General features: G+C 41.6%; 1 protein-coding gene across 5 annotated transcripts in view; it reads right to left on the bottom strand.

Annotated features, from left to right (window-relative positions):
• gramd1c (GRAM domain containing 1c) overlaps positions 1 to 12,668 on the bottom strand; it is a 55,865-nt gene extending 43,197 nt beyond the window's left edge. The window contains exons 1-2 of one of the 5 annotated variants that reach the window (XM_041198560.1): positions 12,600 to 12,668; positions 11,026 to 11,097 (exon numbers count right to left, since the gene is read on the bottom strand). The gene's annotated coding sequence lies outside the window, so the exon portion shown is untranslated. The other 4 variants (XM_041198558.1, XM_041198562.1, XM_041198559.1 and 1 more) reach the window with 4 other exon arrangements.
• Positions 12,669 to 15,517: the final 2,849 nt, after the last annotated feature.

Here is a 15,517-nt window from a genome sequence, read left to right as displayed (position 1 = left end):
TAATGCTTATACATTATTTTCAAAACTTCTCCAAGATTTGGTTGTCATTACCCACTTTCCTCTTACCTCACTTTAACCTGGCACTCACCAGTTCCAGCTGCTGTGCTATTTCCTAATAACAGCCACAGTTAATGGCAGAAATCTTCTCCCATCCACAACATCATGGCTTCCAGCTTCTCCATTCTTTACCCCCCACCACCACCCCCCCAACCATCCCATGGGGATCCTATCCCTTCTTACTCCATGTTGTTCTAAGGGATTGAACAACAACTCACGCTTACTTTGGCTACAACCTCACCATAACATCCCAACTCCTATACTCAATGCTTTGATTTATGAAGGCCAGTATGCTAAAAGCTTTCTTTACTACCCTCTCTACCTGTGACACCACTTTCAGGGAATTATGTATCTGAACTCCTATATCTCTTTGTTCCTCCGCACTCCTCAGTGCCCTACCATTTACTGTGTATGTCCTACCTTCGTTTGTCCTTCCAAAATGCAACACCTCACACTTTTCTGCATTAAATTCCATCTGCCTTTTTCTGGCCCATTTTTCCCGTTGGTCCAGATCCCTCTGCAAGCTTTGAAAGCCTTCCTCGCTGTCCACAACGCCTCCAATCTTAGTGTCATCAGCAAACTTGCTGATCCAATTCACCACATCATCCAGATCATTGATATAGACAACAAACAACAATGGTCCCAAAACAGATCCCTGAGGCACACCACTAGTCACAGGCCTCCAGTCTAAGAAGCAATCATCCACTACCACTCTGTCTTCTCCCACACAGCCAATTTCGAATCCAGTTTACAACCTCTCCATGAATACCAAGTGTCTGAACCTTCTGAACTAACCTCCCATGTGGGACCTTGTCAAAGGCCTTACTAGAGTCCATGTAAACAACATCCACAGCCTTTCCTTCATCTACTTTCTTGGTAACCTCCTCGAAAAACTCTACAAGGTTCGTTAAACATGACCTATCATGCACAAAGCCATGCTGACTATCCTTAATCAGCCCTTGGCTGTCCAAATAATTGTATGTCCGATCTCTCAGGACACCTTCCAATAATTTACCTATTACTGACGTCAGGCTCACTGGCCTGTAATTACCTGGTTTACTTTTGGAGCCTTTTTTAAACAACGGAACAACATGAGCTACCCTCCAATCCTCCGGCACCTCACCCGTGGCTAAGGACATTTTAAATATTTCTGCCAGGGCCCCTGCAATTTCTACACTAGTCTCCCTCAAGGTCCGAGGGAATATCATGTCAGGCCCAGGGGATTTATCTACCTTTATTTGCTGTAAGGCAGCAAGCACCTCCTCCTCTTTAATCACTATATGTTGCATGACACTGCTGCTTGTTTCACTTCCTTCCTTATACACCATGCCAGTTTCCTGAGTAAATACTGATGCAAAAAAACTGTTTAAGATCTCCCCCATCTCATGAGGCTCCACACATAGACGACCACTCTGACCTTCAAGGGGACCAATTGTGTCCCTTACTATCCTTTTACTCTTAATATACTTGTAGAAACCCTTCGGGTTTACCTTCACATTATCTGCCAAAGCAACCTCATGATTTCTCTTTGCCTTCCTGATTTCCATTTTTAGTATTTTTTTACATTTTCTATACTCTACAAGTACCTCATTTGCTCCTTGTTGCCTATACCTGCTATACACTCTCTCTTCTTCTTAACCAGATCGCAAATATCCCTTGAAAACCAAGGTTCTCTATGCCTGTTAACTTTGTCTTTAACCCTGACAGGAACATGCAAACTCTGCATTCTCAAAATTTCGCCTTTGAATGCCTTCCACTTACTGAACACATCCTTGCTAGAAAACAACTTATCCCAATCCACTCTTCCTAGATCCTTTCTCATTTCCACAAAATTGGCCTTTCTCCAATTTAGAATTTCAACTCGAGGACCAGACCTATCCTTATCCATAATTAACTTAAAACTAATGACATTGTTGTCACTGGACCCAAAATGCTCGCCTACACATACTTCTGTCACCTGACCTGTCTGGTTCCCTAATAGGAGATCAAGTATTGTATCCTCTCTCGTTGGTACCTCTATATATTGATTTAGAAAACTTTCCTGAACACATTTGACAAACTCCAAGCCATCCAGCCCTTTTACAGTATGGGAGTCCCAGTCAATATGTAGAAAGTTAAAATCTCCTACTATCACAACTTTCTGTTTCTTACATCGGTCTGCTATCTCTCTACAGATTTGCTCCTCCAATTTTCTCTGACTATTGGGCGGTCTATAATACAACCCTATTAGTGTGGTCACACCTTTCCCGCTCCTCAGCTCCATCCATATGGCCTCTGTGGACAAGCCCTCCGGGCTGTCCTGTCTATGCAAAGCTGTGATATTTTCCCTGACTAGTAATGTCTCTCCTCCCTCTTTCATCTCTCCCCCTCTATCACGTCTGAAACAACGGAACCCCGGAACATTGAGCTGCCAGTCCTGCCCCTCCTGCAACCAAGTCTCACTAATAGCAATAATGTCGTAATCCCACGTGCCAATCCACGCCCTAAGCTCATCTGCCTTTCCGACAATATTCCTTGCATTGAAATAGATGCACCTGAGAACATTTCTATCACGTACAAGCCTTTGATTTCTGTCTATACATGCATCCCTCGCTTGACCTTTATCCTCCTCCACCTCACTATCTGCTCTAACACTCTGGTTCCCCATCCCCTGAAAATCTAGTTTAAACCCCCCTGGAGCAGCACTAGCAAACCTACCCGCTATTGGGCTATAGCTTTTTAAAAAATGAGGGAGGAAAAAGAAAAACAGGGAATTACAGACTGATTAGCCTAACATCAGTGGCAGGAATAATGCTAGAGTCTATTATAAAGGATGTGACAACAGGACACTTAGAAAATATCAATGGGATTAGACAAAGTCAACATGGATTTATGAAAGGGAAATCAAGTTTAACAAGCCTACTAGAGTTTTTGAGGACCTAACCAGCAGAATAGATAATGGAGAACCTGTAGATGTGCTGTATTTGGATTTTCAGAAAGCTTTTGATAAAGTCCCACATAAGAGGTTAGTGTGCAAAATTAAAGCACACGGGATTGGGTTAATATATTGGCACGGATTGAGAATTGAAGTTAGCAGACAGGAATAAATGGGTCTTTTTTGGAATGGCAGGTGGTGACTAGTGGGGTACCACAGGGATCAGCGCTCACAAAATATATCAATGATTTGGATCAGGGAACCAAATGTAATATTTTCAAGTTTGCTGACAACACAAAACATGGGAATATGAGTGGTGAGGAGGATGCTAAGAGATTTCAAGACGATTTCGACAAGTTGAATGAGTGGGCAAATACATGGCAGATGCAGTATAACGTGGATAAGTGTGAAGTTATCCGCTTTGGTAAGAAAAACAATATGGCAGAGTGTTATTTAAATGTTGATAGATTGGGAAATGTTGATGTACAAAGGGACTTGGTCCTTGTACACCAGTCACTGAAAGCAAGAATGCAGGTACTACAAGAAGTTAAGAAGGCAAATGGTATGCTGGCCTTCATTGCGAGGGAACTTGAGAACAAGAGCTGCAGTCTTACTTGCAGCCATACAGGGGCTTGGTGAGACCACACCTGGAGTATTGTGTGCAGCTTTGGTCTCCTTACCTAAGAAAGGATTTACTTGCCATAGAGGGAATGCAGCGAAGGTTCACCAGACTGATTCCTTGGAATGGCAGGGTCGTTGTATGAGGAGAGATTGATCTGACTAGGCCTGTATTCACTGGAGTTTAGAAGAATGAGAGGGGATCTCATTGAAACGTATAAAATTCTCACAGGGATGGACAGACCGAATGCAGGGATGATGTTTCCTCTGGCTTGGGCGGGGGGGGGTGCTGGGGGTGGAGTCTAGAACAAGGGGTCACAATCTTAGGATACAGGGTAGGCCATTTAGGACTGAGATGGAGGAGAAACTTCTTCACAGAGGGTGATGAACCTGGGGAATTCTCTACCATAGAGGGTTGTTGAGGCCAAGTCACTGAATATATTTAAGGAGGAAATAGCTAGATTTCGCAACTGTAAAGGCATCAAGGAGTATGGGGTGAGAGCAGGAGTCTGGCATTGAGATAGAGGATCAGCTATGATTATATTGAAAGACGGAGCAGGCTCGAAGGACCAAACGATCTATTCCTGCTTCTATTTTTTCTGTTTCTAGCATTAGCTGCCATTGTGGATTCATGGTTCAGGAGTCGTTGAAAATGTTCTTTCCAGGATTTACGATTGGCATTGTCATCCTTAAGAAAATAAACCTCATCCATTGAGCAAAGGGGGATTTATCCATTTGACCTTGGGTCTTTAGATGGCCCTGGTGACTTCAAAAAAGCTTTGCATGTCATGATGGTCAGCACATTGTTGGTTCTCTAGGGCTCGCTCTTCCCATCACATGTTCTTTATCTTTTGAATTTACCTTCAGGTGTCAGCCTTGAGTTGTTGGAATGCTGCCTTCTTGACTTTCGAATATATAAAATAGGAGCAGTAGGGGCCGAATGGCCTACTCCGCCATTCAATAAGATCATGGCTGATCCGTTTGCTTTGAATTCCACATTCCCATCTATCCCCCGATTACCTTTGAATCCCTTGCCTAACAAGCATCTATCCAACTCTGCCTTAAAAACATTCAATGATCCCACCCCCACCACCTTCGGAGGCAGATAATTTCAAAGTCACACAACCCTCAGAAAAATGTCTCATCTCTGTCCTAAAAGGGCAACCCCTAAGTTTAAAACAGTGCTCCCTAGCTATGGACTCACCCACCAGAGGAAACATCCTTTCTACATCCACCTTATCAATATCATTCAGGATCTCATATACTTCAATCAAATCACCAATGGTGACCAATGGTCTCACCAATGGCCTGCATAATTGAAGCTTAACATCCTTACTTTTATAAAACAAAAACAAGATTACCTGGAAAGACTCAGCAGGTCTGGCAGCATCGGCAGAGAAGAAAAGAGTTGACGTTTCGAGTCCTCATGACCCTTCCACAGAACTGAGCGAATATAAGGAGGGGTGAAATGTTCAATCCCTCTTGTAATAAAGGATAGCATTCCATTAGCCTTCTTAATTACTTGCTGTACCTGCATACTAACTTTTTGTGACTCATGCACTAGAACACCCAGGTCCCGCTGCATCTTGGAATTCTGCAGTTGTTCCCCGTTTAAGTAATACTCTACTTTTTATTCTTCCTGCCAAAGTGAACAACTTCACATTTTCCTACATTACATTCTGTCTGCCAGATCTTTGCCCACTCACTCAACCTATCTATATCCATCTGCAACCTCGTGTCCTCTTCACAACACACTTTCATAGAGTCATAGAGGTCTACAGCACAGAAAAAGGCCCTTTGGCCCATCGAGTCAGCACCAGTCAAACAAGTACCTAACTATTCTAATCCCATTTTCCAGCACTAGGCCCATAGCCTTGTATACCATGGCATCGCAAGTGCACATCAAATACTTCTTAAATGTTATGAGGGTTTCTGCCTCCATCACCCTTTCAGGCAGTGAGCTCCAGATTCCCACCACCCTCTGGGTGAAAAAAATCTTCCTCATAACCCCTCTAAACCTCTTGCCCCTTACCTTAAATCTATGCCCCCTGGTTATTGATCCCTCCACCAAGGGGAAAAGTTCCTTCCTGTCTACCCTATCTATGCCCCCATAATTTTACACACCCCAATCATGCCCCCCCTCAATCTGCTCTGCTCCAGGGAAAATAACCCAAGTCTATCCAATATCTCCTCATAACTAAAACTCTCCAGCCCAGGCAACATCCTGGTAAATCTCCTCTGCACTCTCTCTAGTGCAATCACATCCTTCCTATAATGCAGATTCCAGAACTGCACGCAATACTCCTAGCTGTGGCCTAACCAGCGTTTTATACAGTTGCAGCATAACCTCCCTGCTCTTGTATACTACACCTTGGCTAATAAAGTCAAGTATCCCTTATGCCTTCTTAACCACCTTAGCTACTTGTCCCGCTACCTTAAGGGACTGGTGGACATGCACACCAAGGACCCTCTGATCCTCAGTACTTCCCAGGGTCCTACCATTCATCGTGCATTCCCGTGCCTTGTTTGTGCTGCCCAAGTGCATCACCTCACACTTATCTGGATTAAATTCCATTTGCCACTGATTAGCCCATCTGACCAGCTCGTCTATATCCTCCTGCAATCTAAGGCTATCCTCCTCACTATTTACCATCCCACCAATTTTCATGTCATCCGCGAACTTACTGATCAACCCTCCTACATTCAAGTCTAAATCGTTTAAATGTACCACAAACAGCAAGGGACCCAACACCGATCCCTGTGAAACCCCTCTGGACACAGGCATCCAGTCACAAAAACACCCCTCAATCATCACTCTCTGCTTCCTGCCACTCAGCCAATTCTGGATCCAATTTGCCAAATTGCCTTGGATCCCAGGGGCTCTTGCCTTTGATATCAGTCGCCCATGCAGGACCTTATCAAAAGCCTTGCTGAAGTCAAATGCATTGCCCTCATCTATACACCTGGTCACCTCTTCGACAGATTCAATCAAATTGGTCAGACATGACCTCTCTTTAACAAAACCATGCTGACTGCCCTTGATTAATCCCTGCTTCTCCAAGTGTAGATTAATTCTGTCCCTCAGAATTGCTTCCAATAGCTTCCCCATCACTGAGGTTAGACTGACTGGCCTGTTGTTCCCTGGTTTATCCCTTCCTCCCCTTTTGAATAACAGTACCATATTAACTGTCCTCCAGACCTCTGGCACCTCTCCTGTGGCCAGAGAGGTATTGAAAATTATTGCCAGTGCCCCTGCTATCTTCTCCCTTGCTTCACTCAACAGCTTGGGATACATTTCACCCGGGCCTGGAGATTTATCTATTTTTAAGCCTGCCAGACTAGTTTGAACCTCCTTCCTTTCTATGCAAATTTCTTTAATTATGTCACAGTCCTTCTGCCTGATTTCTACCCACATCATCCCTCTCACGTGAACACCGACACAAAGTTTTCATTTAGAACCCTACCTATGTCTTTTGGCTCCACACACAAATTACCACTATGGTCCTTAATGGGCCCTACTCTTTCCCTAGTTATCCTCTTACTCTTAATGTACTTGGAAAATAACTTTGGATTTCCCTTTTTTTTTAACCTGCCAATGTTTTCTCATGCCCTCTTTTTGCTCCCCTAATTCTTTTTTTCAGTTCCCCCCTACACATTCTATACTCCTCTAGGGCTTCCGCTGTTTTGAGTCCTCGGGATCTGCCATATGCCTCCCTTTTTCTCTTTATTCAATCCTGTATATCCCTCAATATCCAGGGTTCCCTGGATTTGTTGGTCCCACCCTTTGTCTTTACTAGAATATGTTGGCCCTGTACTCTCCCTATTTCCTTCTTGAATAAGTCCATCTGCTCTGATGCAGATTTACCTAAAAGTAGCTGCTCCAGTCCACTCTGGCCAAATCATATCTGATCTTGTTAAAATCGGCCTTCCCCCAATTTAGAACTCTGATTTCTGGCCCATCCTTGTCCTTTTCCATAACAACCTTGAATCTAACAGAGTTATGATCACTATCTGCAAAATGCTCACCCACTGATACCTCTCCCACTTGCCCAGCTTCATTCCCTAAAATTAAGTCCAGGACCGCCCCCACTCTTGTAGGGCCTTCTACATACTGGCTTAAAAAGCTCTCCCTGGATGCATTTTAAGAATTCCACTCCCTCTAAACCTATCACACTATGACTAACCCAGTTAATGTTGGGGAAGTTGAAATCCCCCACTATTACTACTCCATTATTTTTACACTTCTCTGAAATTTGCCTACATATCTGCTCTTCTACTTCTCTCTGACTGTTTGGGGGCCTACAGTACACTCCCAGCAATGTGATTGCTCCTTTTTTGTTTTTCAGTTCTACCCATATGGCTTCATTTGAGGAGCCTTCTAATATGTCATCCCTCCTTACTGCTGTAATTGATTCCTTGATCAATATTGCAATACCCCCTCCTCTTTTACCCCCTTCCTTATCTTGCCTGAAGGTCCTATATCTTGGAATACTAAGCTGCCAATCCTGCCCCTCTCTCAACCATGTCTCTGTGACAGCAATGACATCATACTTCCATGTGTTAATTTGTCCCCTCAACTCATCTGCCTTATTTGTCAGATTCCTTGCATTAAAATAAATACCATCCAACCTTGCCAAACTCCCTTGTGCCTTAACTGGCCTATAATTTCTATGCCTTTCAGACTCACTTGCTCTCTTCTAATTTTGGCTGTGCATCTCCCCCTGCTGAACCTACTCTCAGGATCCCATCCCCCTGCCAAGTTAGCTTTCCTACCTTTGCGTCATCTGCAAATTTACCTACCATGCCTTCAATCCCCTCAACCTGCAACCTTCTACCAAACGGAGGTAGTTCATTCTTGTTCTAGGAGGTCACATATTTAAGCATTTTTTTCAGTCGAACCAGTCCTGGTGATGACGATGCTCGAGCTCAATGGTCTGGGCACAGGAGTCTCGTACAGCTGACTTTATCTGATCTCGCTGTTCTGGAATTGAGTAAATGTGAAGATTTTCCAGATTGATCCTGGGCTGCACTTAGAATTCCTCTCTTTGGTCGGGCTGCTTTAGGATCAAAACATTGATCTTCTTCCTCTTAGGTTTTTGAGTCTTCCAAAGTCTTGGTGCTAGGTGGATGTCCATCACTGATTGATCAAGTCTGTGATCTATCCTGCAGGTATCAGTCCCCCATATGGATCAAGTGATAAACACATCAGTTAGATCTTTGATCCAAGAGATGCCAATGCTTTGATCTAGGTTGTCTCCATGTGGTTTTGTATTTGTCCTTCTGGCAGAAGAGAGCATTTATTATAACGAGGCCATGTTGAGCAGGCACACTGTCAGAAGGAGGAAGCTACTTGCATTGTCTATTCCCACCCATTTGGAACAAACAGGGGATATACCTTCCACCAAAAAGGAAAGACTGACGGCTGCCCTCATGTTCAAAGGATTAGTTTTGTCATGTGGAACAGGATATACTGCCAGAATTCCCCAATTGTAAAAATGAAAGACTCATGACACTTTACCTACAGCTCAGCTGTAACCAATATGGTACCATCATCAGTGTTTATGCCCTGATCCTCGACTCCAATGAAGATGTTTTGGAAAAGTTCTTTTCTGACCTTGAAGTCCTTACTGCCATCCCAAAAGAAAATACCATCCTCTGGGGAATTTTATTGTCAGGGTCGGTTGATGTCCAGAGTAGAGCCTTTGGGAGAAACTTGTTGATATCCTTCTAACATTAACATAAGCACCATAACACAAGTACACTTGCAGCTATGCAACATAAGAATTCAAAAACAGAAAATATTTTACAAGTTTGCAGCAACAAATGCATAATTTTTAATAAGCACATATAAAACCAAACCCCATGCATCGGTTGGCATAGGAAAGGATTCATATCTTAGGATCAGCTCTAAAATCATTGTTGTCTAGGTGCATGCACAGTAGAAACAAGGAAGGTCATTTGCCATAAATTTCCAAATATAATATACATTTTCCCCTAAAATTGATCTAGAAGTTAGAGTACGTATTTTCCATGATAACAAATCAAAGTGGGTTTTTTTTGCAGCCAGTAAGTGGGTCACATGGGGAATTCAGTCGACCCTGTTTGGGCTTGACTACCTTTCCCTAGCAAAGGTTTGCATTATTTTATTAGGCTCATAGATGAACTCAGGGTAGATCTCAGTTTGCCTGCCTGACACTATATAAGGGCAAAAGATTGGAAACTCTAACAGGGAAGCAAGTGGATTACAAAATTGCTGCCTGCAAGAGGATTAAACTGTGCATCCTTTAGCATTTCTTTCAAGATTGGCTTTGTGATGGTTCTCCTCTGAGGCAATGCATCTGAGGGTTGCAAGGCTTTACTTCACCAAAGGACTCAAATGGCATAATAAGGAGTGCAGGATCCAACATCCAAAACTTTTTACGGGATGACAGATACTCAGGGTCCAGATATGTTATATGGTATATCATATAAAACATGAGAGAGAGCAGGTAGTGCAGGAATCCTCAAGAGTGTGGCGTTTGTGAACAGACCTCCAAGCCTGTTACAGCTGGCGTCCATCACTTACAACTGGTCTGTCATGCCCCTGGGAATGACACTTTGACCAGAGTATTGCAAAAAAGTTTAGTGGCATATTATACACAGTGGTAAGAAAAAGTTGACTTTTAATTCATGAAAGTCAAGGCACATATTAATTTTGGAGACATACGATATTTGGAAAATTATGGTATTCAAACAATCTCTGCCAAGCAGACTAGTGACTGAGAAAAACCTCAGTTTGAGTCAAATTGGTAGAGTCCTTAGATAGTAAAATCACAACAAAATAACCACAATAAAAACACACACGACATAATTGCATTACACATTACAGAATGGCTTTTTTATCTACCTACACACAAATCTATATATTAGTATTCAGATTGATTTTCAATTAAACAAAAGGAACCATTTATTTTCATCTACCTGCCAACAATTGCTCCCTTAGTGACCTCACTACCACCTTTAAACATGAATATAAGATCTAAGTTAATTAATAAAAGGTATTCCCTCAATCCAAGCTGCAAACAACTACAAGAGTAAGACATTCTAATTACTTGGCTGAACATGCGAATATCATCTTCACCATTCAGCTATTTTAATGAATCTTACCTGAGGTTGATAATTGTTGAAACCAGTTATGACACAAATGTTTCAAACAGTCACCGGTAAGGATATTTAGACAAAGCGACCAGCACTCAGATTATTCAGTTGGTCCATTGGCCTAGCTATCAGATTCATTACTGAAATCATTTTATTGACCCCTGACAGCTGAGCTCACCCACTAAGAACAGAGTTCCAGGTTTCTCATACCTTAAAGCAGACAGACCACAGTGGTTCAAGGTGGGGTGGCTCCCAACCACATTCTCAAGGGCAATTAGGGAAGGGTAATAAATACTAACCTTGCCAGCGACACCCAGATTCCATTTGAAGTGAGTTTTTTGTAGTCTAGCACAAGGCAAAGTACTTCACCACTTCAACGTTGCAGAAGAAAAAAAAGTGGTTAATATGAGTCATCTTTCAAGCCAAAACAAAGAAAGATTTTGAACAAACTTAAAGTAGAAGCCAGTTTCATTTTGCAAAGCTGCAAAGCAGCAAAGCCCTTCTTGCCTAATCTGGAAACATTACCTGTACTGTTCCACACCCATGCTTACGTGACACGCTGACATTTGTATACAAGCAGCAGACTCTCTAGAACCTGCTTAATATGGAAGCTACTCCAAATGCTGAAGGTTGAAGTGGGAGGTGTTTTAAATGGTCAAAGTTCACGTCAATGCTGCTGTTTCCTGTAGAGATTGGTGATTTTAGGTGGATCAGGGTTTCTGGGTGTGACATAGATGATTCTTACTTTCAGCACAACCAGTAGAATGAAGAAATGTGGCTTTGCCAATTCAAGAGAATGCATTTCTATTTAACTATTTGGTGTTGCTATACTTTAAATATTATTCAAACAATGGTATTCATTTTAATCAGTTCTCCTTTTTAAATTGAAAACCCTTTCTCTAGCTTTCATAGTAACTAATTTTTTTAAACTGGCATTTAAATGCTGAACCATTTTAAGTAACAAAAGAACTTCTGTGACAACTATAATTTTATGAGCTAGATGACACATGATCAAGCAGATATTTATGTGCTACCTGTACAAAACACATTCAAGTGTGTTATTTTAGTACATTTATAAAATATCAGTTAGAAACATCAAGAAAATTCTAAAAGTGAGATTTTCAGTCACAAATCTGGCACTTCTAGTCACTAATTTTCTTTATTGAGTGTGTGACTGAATAGCAACCCAGAGGCTCGGGCTAATGCAGTGGGTACACAGGTTCAAATCCCATCATGGCAGCTGGTGAAATTTAAATTCAATTAGTAAATCTGGGACATAAAGCTAATCTCAGTAACGGTGACAATTAGACTATCATTGATTGTCATAAAAACACAACTGGTTCACTAATGTCCTTCAGGGAAGGAAATCTGCCAACTTTATCTGGTCTGGCCTACACGTGACTCCAGATCTATAGCAATGTGGGTGACTCTTAACTCCCCTCTGAAATGGCCTAGCAAGTCATGCAATTAGGGATGGGCAACAAATGCTGGCATTGCCAGCAATACCCACATCCCATGAAAGAATGAAGAATAAGACTGGCTGGGAATGGTAAATATAGAGAGAACAGATTCTGACAGTGAGGATAATCAGATGCAAGCTGGGAGCTCTCTTTCATCGAGCTCCATAAACATAGCTTAATGTTGAACTGCATTCTTCAGCGCAAAATAAAACTGACATTCAGACTTTTTTCATTGTCAAATTTCTGCATACCATCTTCTCCTAAAAGTTTGACCTTTTCCCTGGGATGCTGTTTCATGGGCACTCCAGTTCTTATCTCAAGTGAACACAATTCTGGTTTGAACCTTGATTATAATTGTTGACAAGCAATTTAACAATGGCGGTTGTCAGAGCCAAGACCAATCTTATCCTCACCTGAGACACAAGCACACAATTATCAGAACAGCAAACAGGAGCAGGAAACTTAGTTGTTCCTTCCCTTTCCAAATACCAGAGATATTAAGGTCAATTGTAACACTCCTCCCACTGAAATCAGGTAATTCAACACTGATTGGTTGTCAAAGCTGAGAACCTCCTGGAGCACATTGGATATATTGGCTAACCAATCATGGGAGTGTCCTCTCTCTTAGTTTTTGCCAATTCCTCCCCCCAACTTACTTACTGAGTCTTCCAGGCAAACTGTCATCCTTCTAGCAATCTGACTGGTTATAGATTCTTTGTGTGTAAGTTTAGAAGGTCAGGTTATCTGAATGTCGTCACCAAAAAGCTGGCATACTGATTCAGGAGCTAACAACAGGAGATTCAGTAGCTATAGAGGGAACAGACAGATCAATATTTAAGGCTAAGCTGTTCTTCAGAATTGAAAAATGAAAGTATATGGAAACACCTCATTAAACCTACATTCAATTGGTGTATTTGGATATTGCAAAAGTTTCATGAGCCATAACTGCTGGGATAACTTTAATCATGTATCTTTGTGGGTCAAATATCAGTGAGATGGTGCGTGGCCTTAAAATTAAGGCTTAGGAATTGATTGTTGGCCTGTATAATGAGATGGAAATTTATTCACGTAGATAGTGATGTTGTGTGACGTATAGGGCCATACGGGTATCATCTTTAATCCTCTGGACCAATGGGAATCCTGTACATTCCTCATGTGATTTCATCGGTTGTTTACTATAACTAAGTTATCAATGGTTGTGACCTTCACACATACTGGCAGTGTTGTGCCTGTGGAGGAGTTTCTACTCCAAAGGTCTTTTCCAATCCTTTATTTCAAGTTTCATTCCAATATATAAACACCACCACTTATTTCATGCCTCATTCAGGAGTGTGTTTGGCCACAGTCGCAAGATACTTGGATAAGCTTGCTATCTTGTAGCAAGCACTGTAATCTAAAGATAGAATAACGTTTAACTGCTGTATTAAAAACTGGTGAAATCCAGTACTAACTATATGTAAATAGAAACAAGAGTTTCTCATTTTCTTTCCTACAAAATATCTATGTTGTAGGATCTTTTCAAGGCTGGGTATTTCCGTATTGTTAGGTTCTAACAGTTGTGTGTTGTACTTCTTATAACTTTAACAGCATGATTCAAGTGATTTGCCTTGTAAAGTTGGCATTATGCCACAGTACTGCCAACTTTTTTTTCCAGGCAAATTGTTACCTTTTCAGTTGCAGTACAGATCTCAGTGGCACTGGGTATCAAACTTGCTGTTTTCTCTTTTGTCTTGGAGGTGATCTCCTTCAAAGAAATTGTAATTGCAAAATGATTATTTAACAATGAATAAATGCACACATCGAATAACAGAGCCATTTTATTTTAATAATGATTATGAAATGGTAACTTTATGCAACACAAATATAGAATGACAACCACTCGTTAACATGTTTCAAAGCTCATGGGAAACGTAGAAAAGTTATACCATGATAAACAGTGAATTAAGATAATTCATGTGCATCAGTTTACTCTAATAGCAGCAGGTCATTTGGCTGATTGTTAATGCTTGATCACAGCACCAAACGCGCATCCCAACTCATCCCTATTGAAATAATCTTTTGCAATGAGGGTGTGTCAAAGTGTCCACCATGCTTTTTATAAGAGACACTTTAAAATATCTGTCAGACTACCACACAATTAGCTCAAAAATCATATTAATTAAACAGTTGATGACAGTATCCTAAGTGATGCAGATGGCCTCAGCATTATGAGGTCTTCCGAGGAGAGTGAAGGAATCCTCAGATTCAGCCCCTGTGACTTCCATCAATCAGTTACTCCAAGATAGATGAGACAAACACTGATGGTTGTCCATTTTATTGGTCCCAGTCCCAGTAAAGAGGCTTGAATAAGTGGGATGAATGACAGAGAGAAAAGTTTGCATTTATACAGTGCCTTTCATGACCTCTGGAGGTGCCAAAACACTTTATAGCCAGTGAATTACTTTTGAAGTGTAATCACTGTTGTAGTGTAGGAAGTGTGGCAGTCAATTTATGCACAAGATCCCACAAATAGCAATGTGATAATGACCAGATAATCTGCTTTAGTGATTTTGGTTGAGGGATAAATATTAGCCAGGGACATGGTAGAGAACTCCCCTGCTGTTCTTCAAAATAGTGCCAAGCAATCATTTACATCCATCTCAGAGGGCAAATGGAGCCTTGGTTTGATACCTCATCCCAAAAACAGCAGCTCCAACAGTACAACATGAACACAGCGCTGTACTGGAATGAAGTCTCAGCCTGGTTTATGTGGTCATATTACCCACAGCCTCATGACTCAGTGGTGAAACTGCTACCACTGAGACACAACTAACACTGCCAATAATAATTGCTCATTGTTGGCTGAAACATCTTAACTGATAGTGGGTTGTGGGGGTTTATAAAATAATCAGAGACATCACTGTAAATTTTTTTCTGAAGTGCAGTGGTATGGCCTTACGCAATAGACTGGCAGGTGCCTCCCACTCCTGGCAACACGGCACTCTCCTTCCAGCTACGACCTGCAGGATGGTAGATCCCTAAGGGAAGTTCCCATTGGAGAAAAACAACATTGCTGCTGGTTGTGAGGGGCACCCGTCAGATTACTATACTCGTTCCAGAATTTTCACCCTTTTGATTGATTTTTAATTTGCATAAATCACTGTAGCAAATCGGAAAGAGGAGATACAGCTAATCTGTATTTATGTTGCAAATACTATGACCACTGGAATAGTGGAAATATCACTGACTAGCAATCCAGACATCAAGGCTAATGTTCAAAACCCACCACAGCAGCTAGTTGACATTGAATGCAATTAATTAAAAAAAGGTGGAATTGAAAGCTAGTCTCAGT

The sequence above is a fragment of the Carcharodon carcharias genome, chromosome 11 (genome assembly GCF_017639515.1).
Source record: "Carcharodon carcharias isolate sCarCar2 chromosome 11, sCarCar2.pri, whole genome shotgun sequence".
Lineage (NCBI taxonomy): Eukaryota > Metazoa > Chordata > Chondrichthyes > Lamniformes > Lamnidae > Carcharodon > Carcharodon carcharias.
This window is presented reverse-complemented; position numbering and strand designations above follow the sequence as displayed.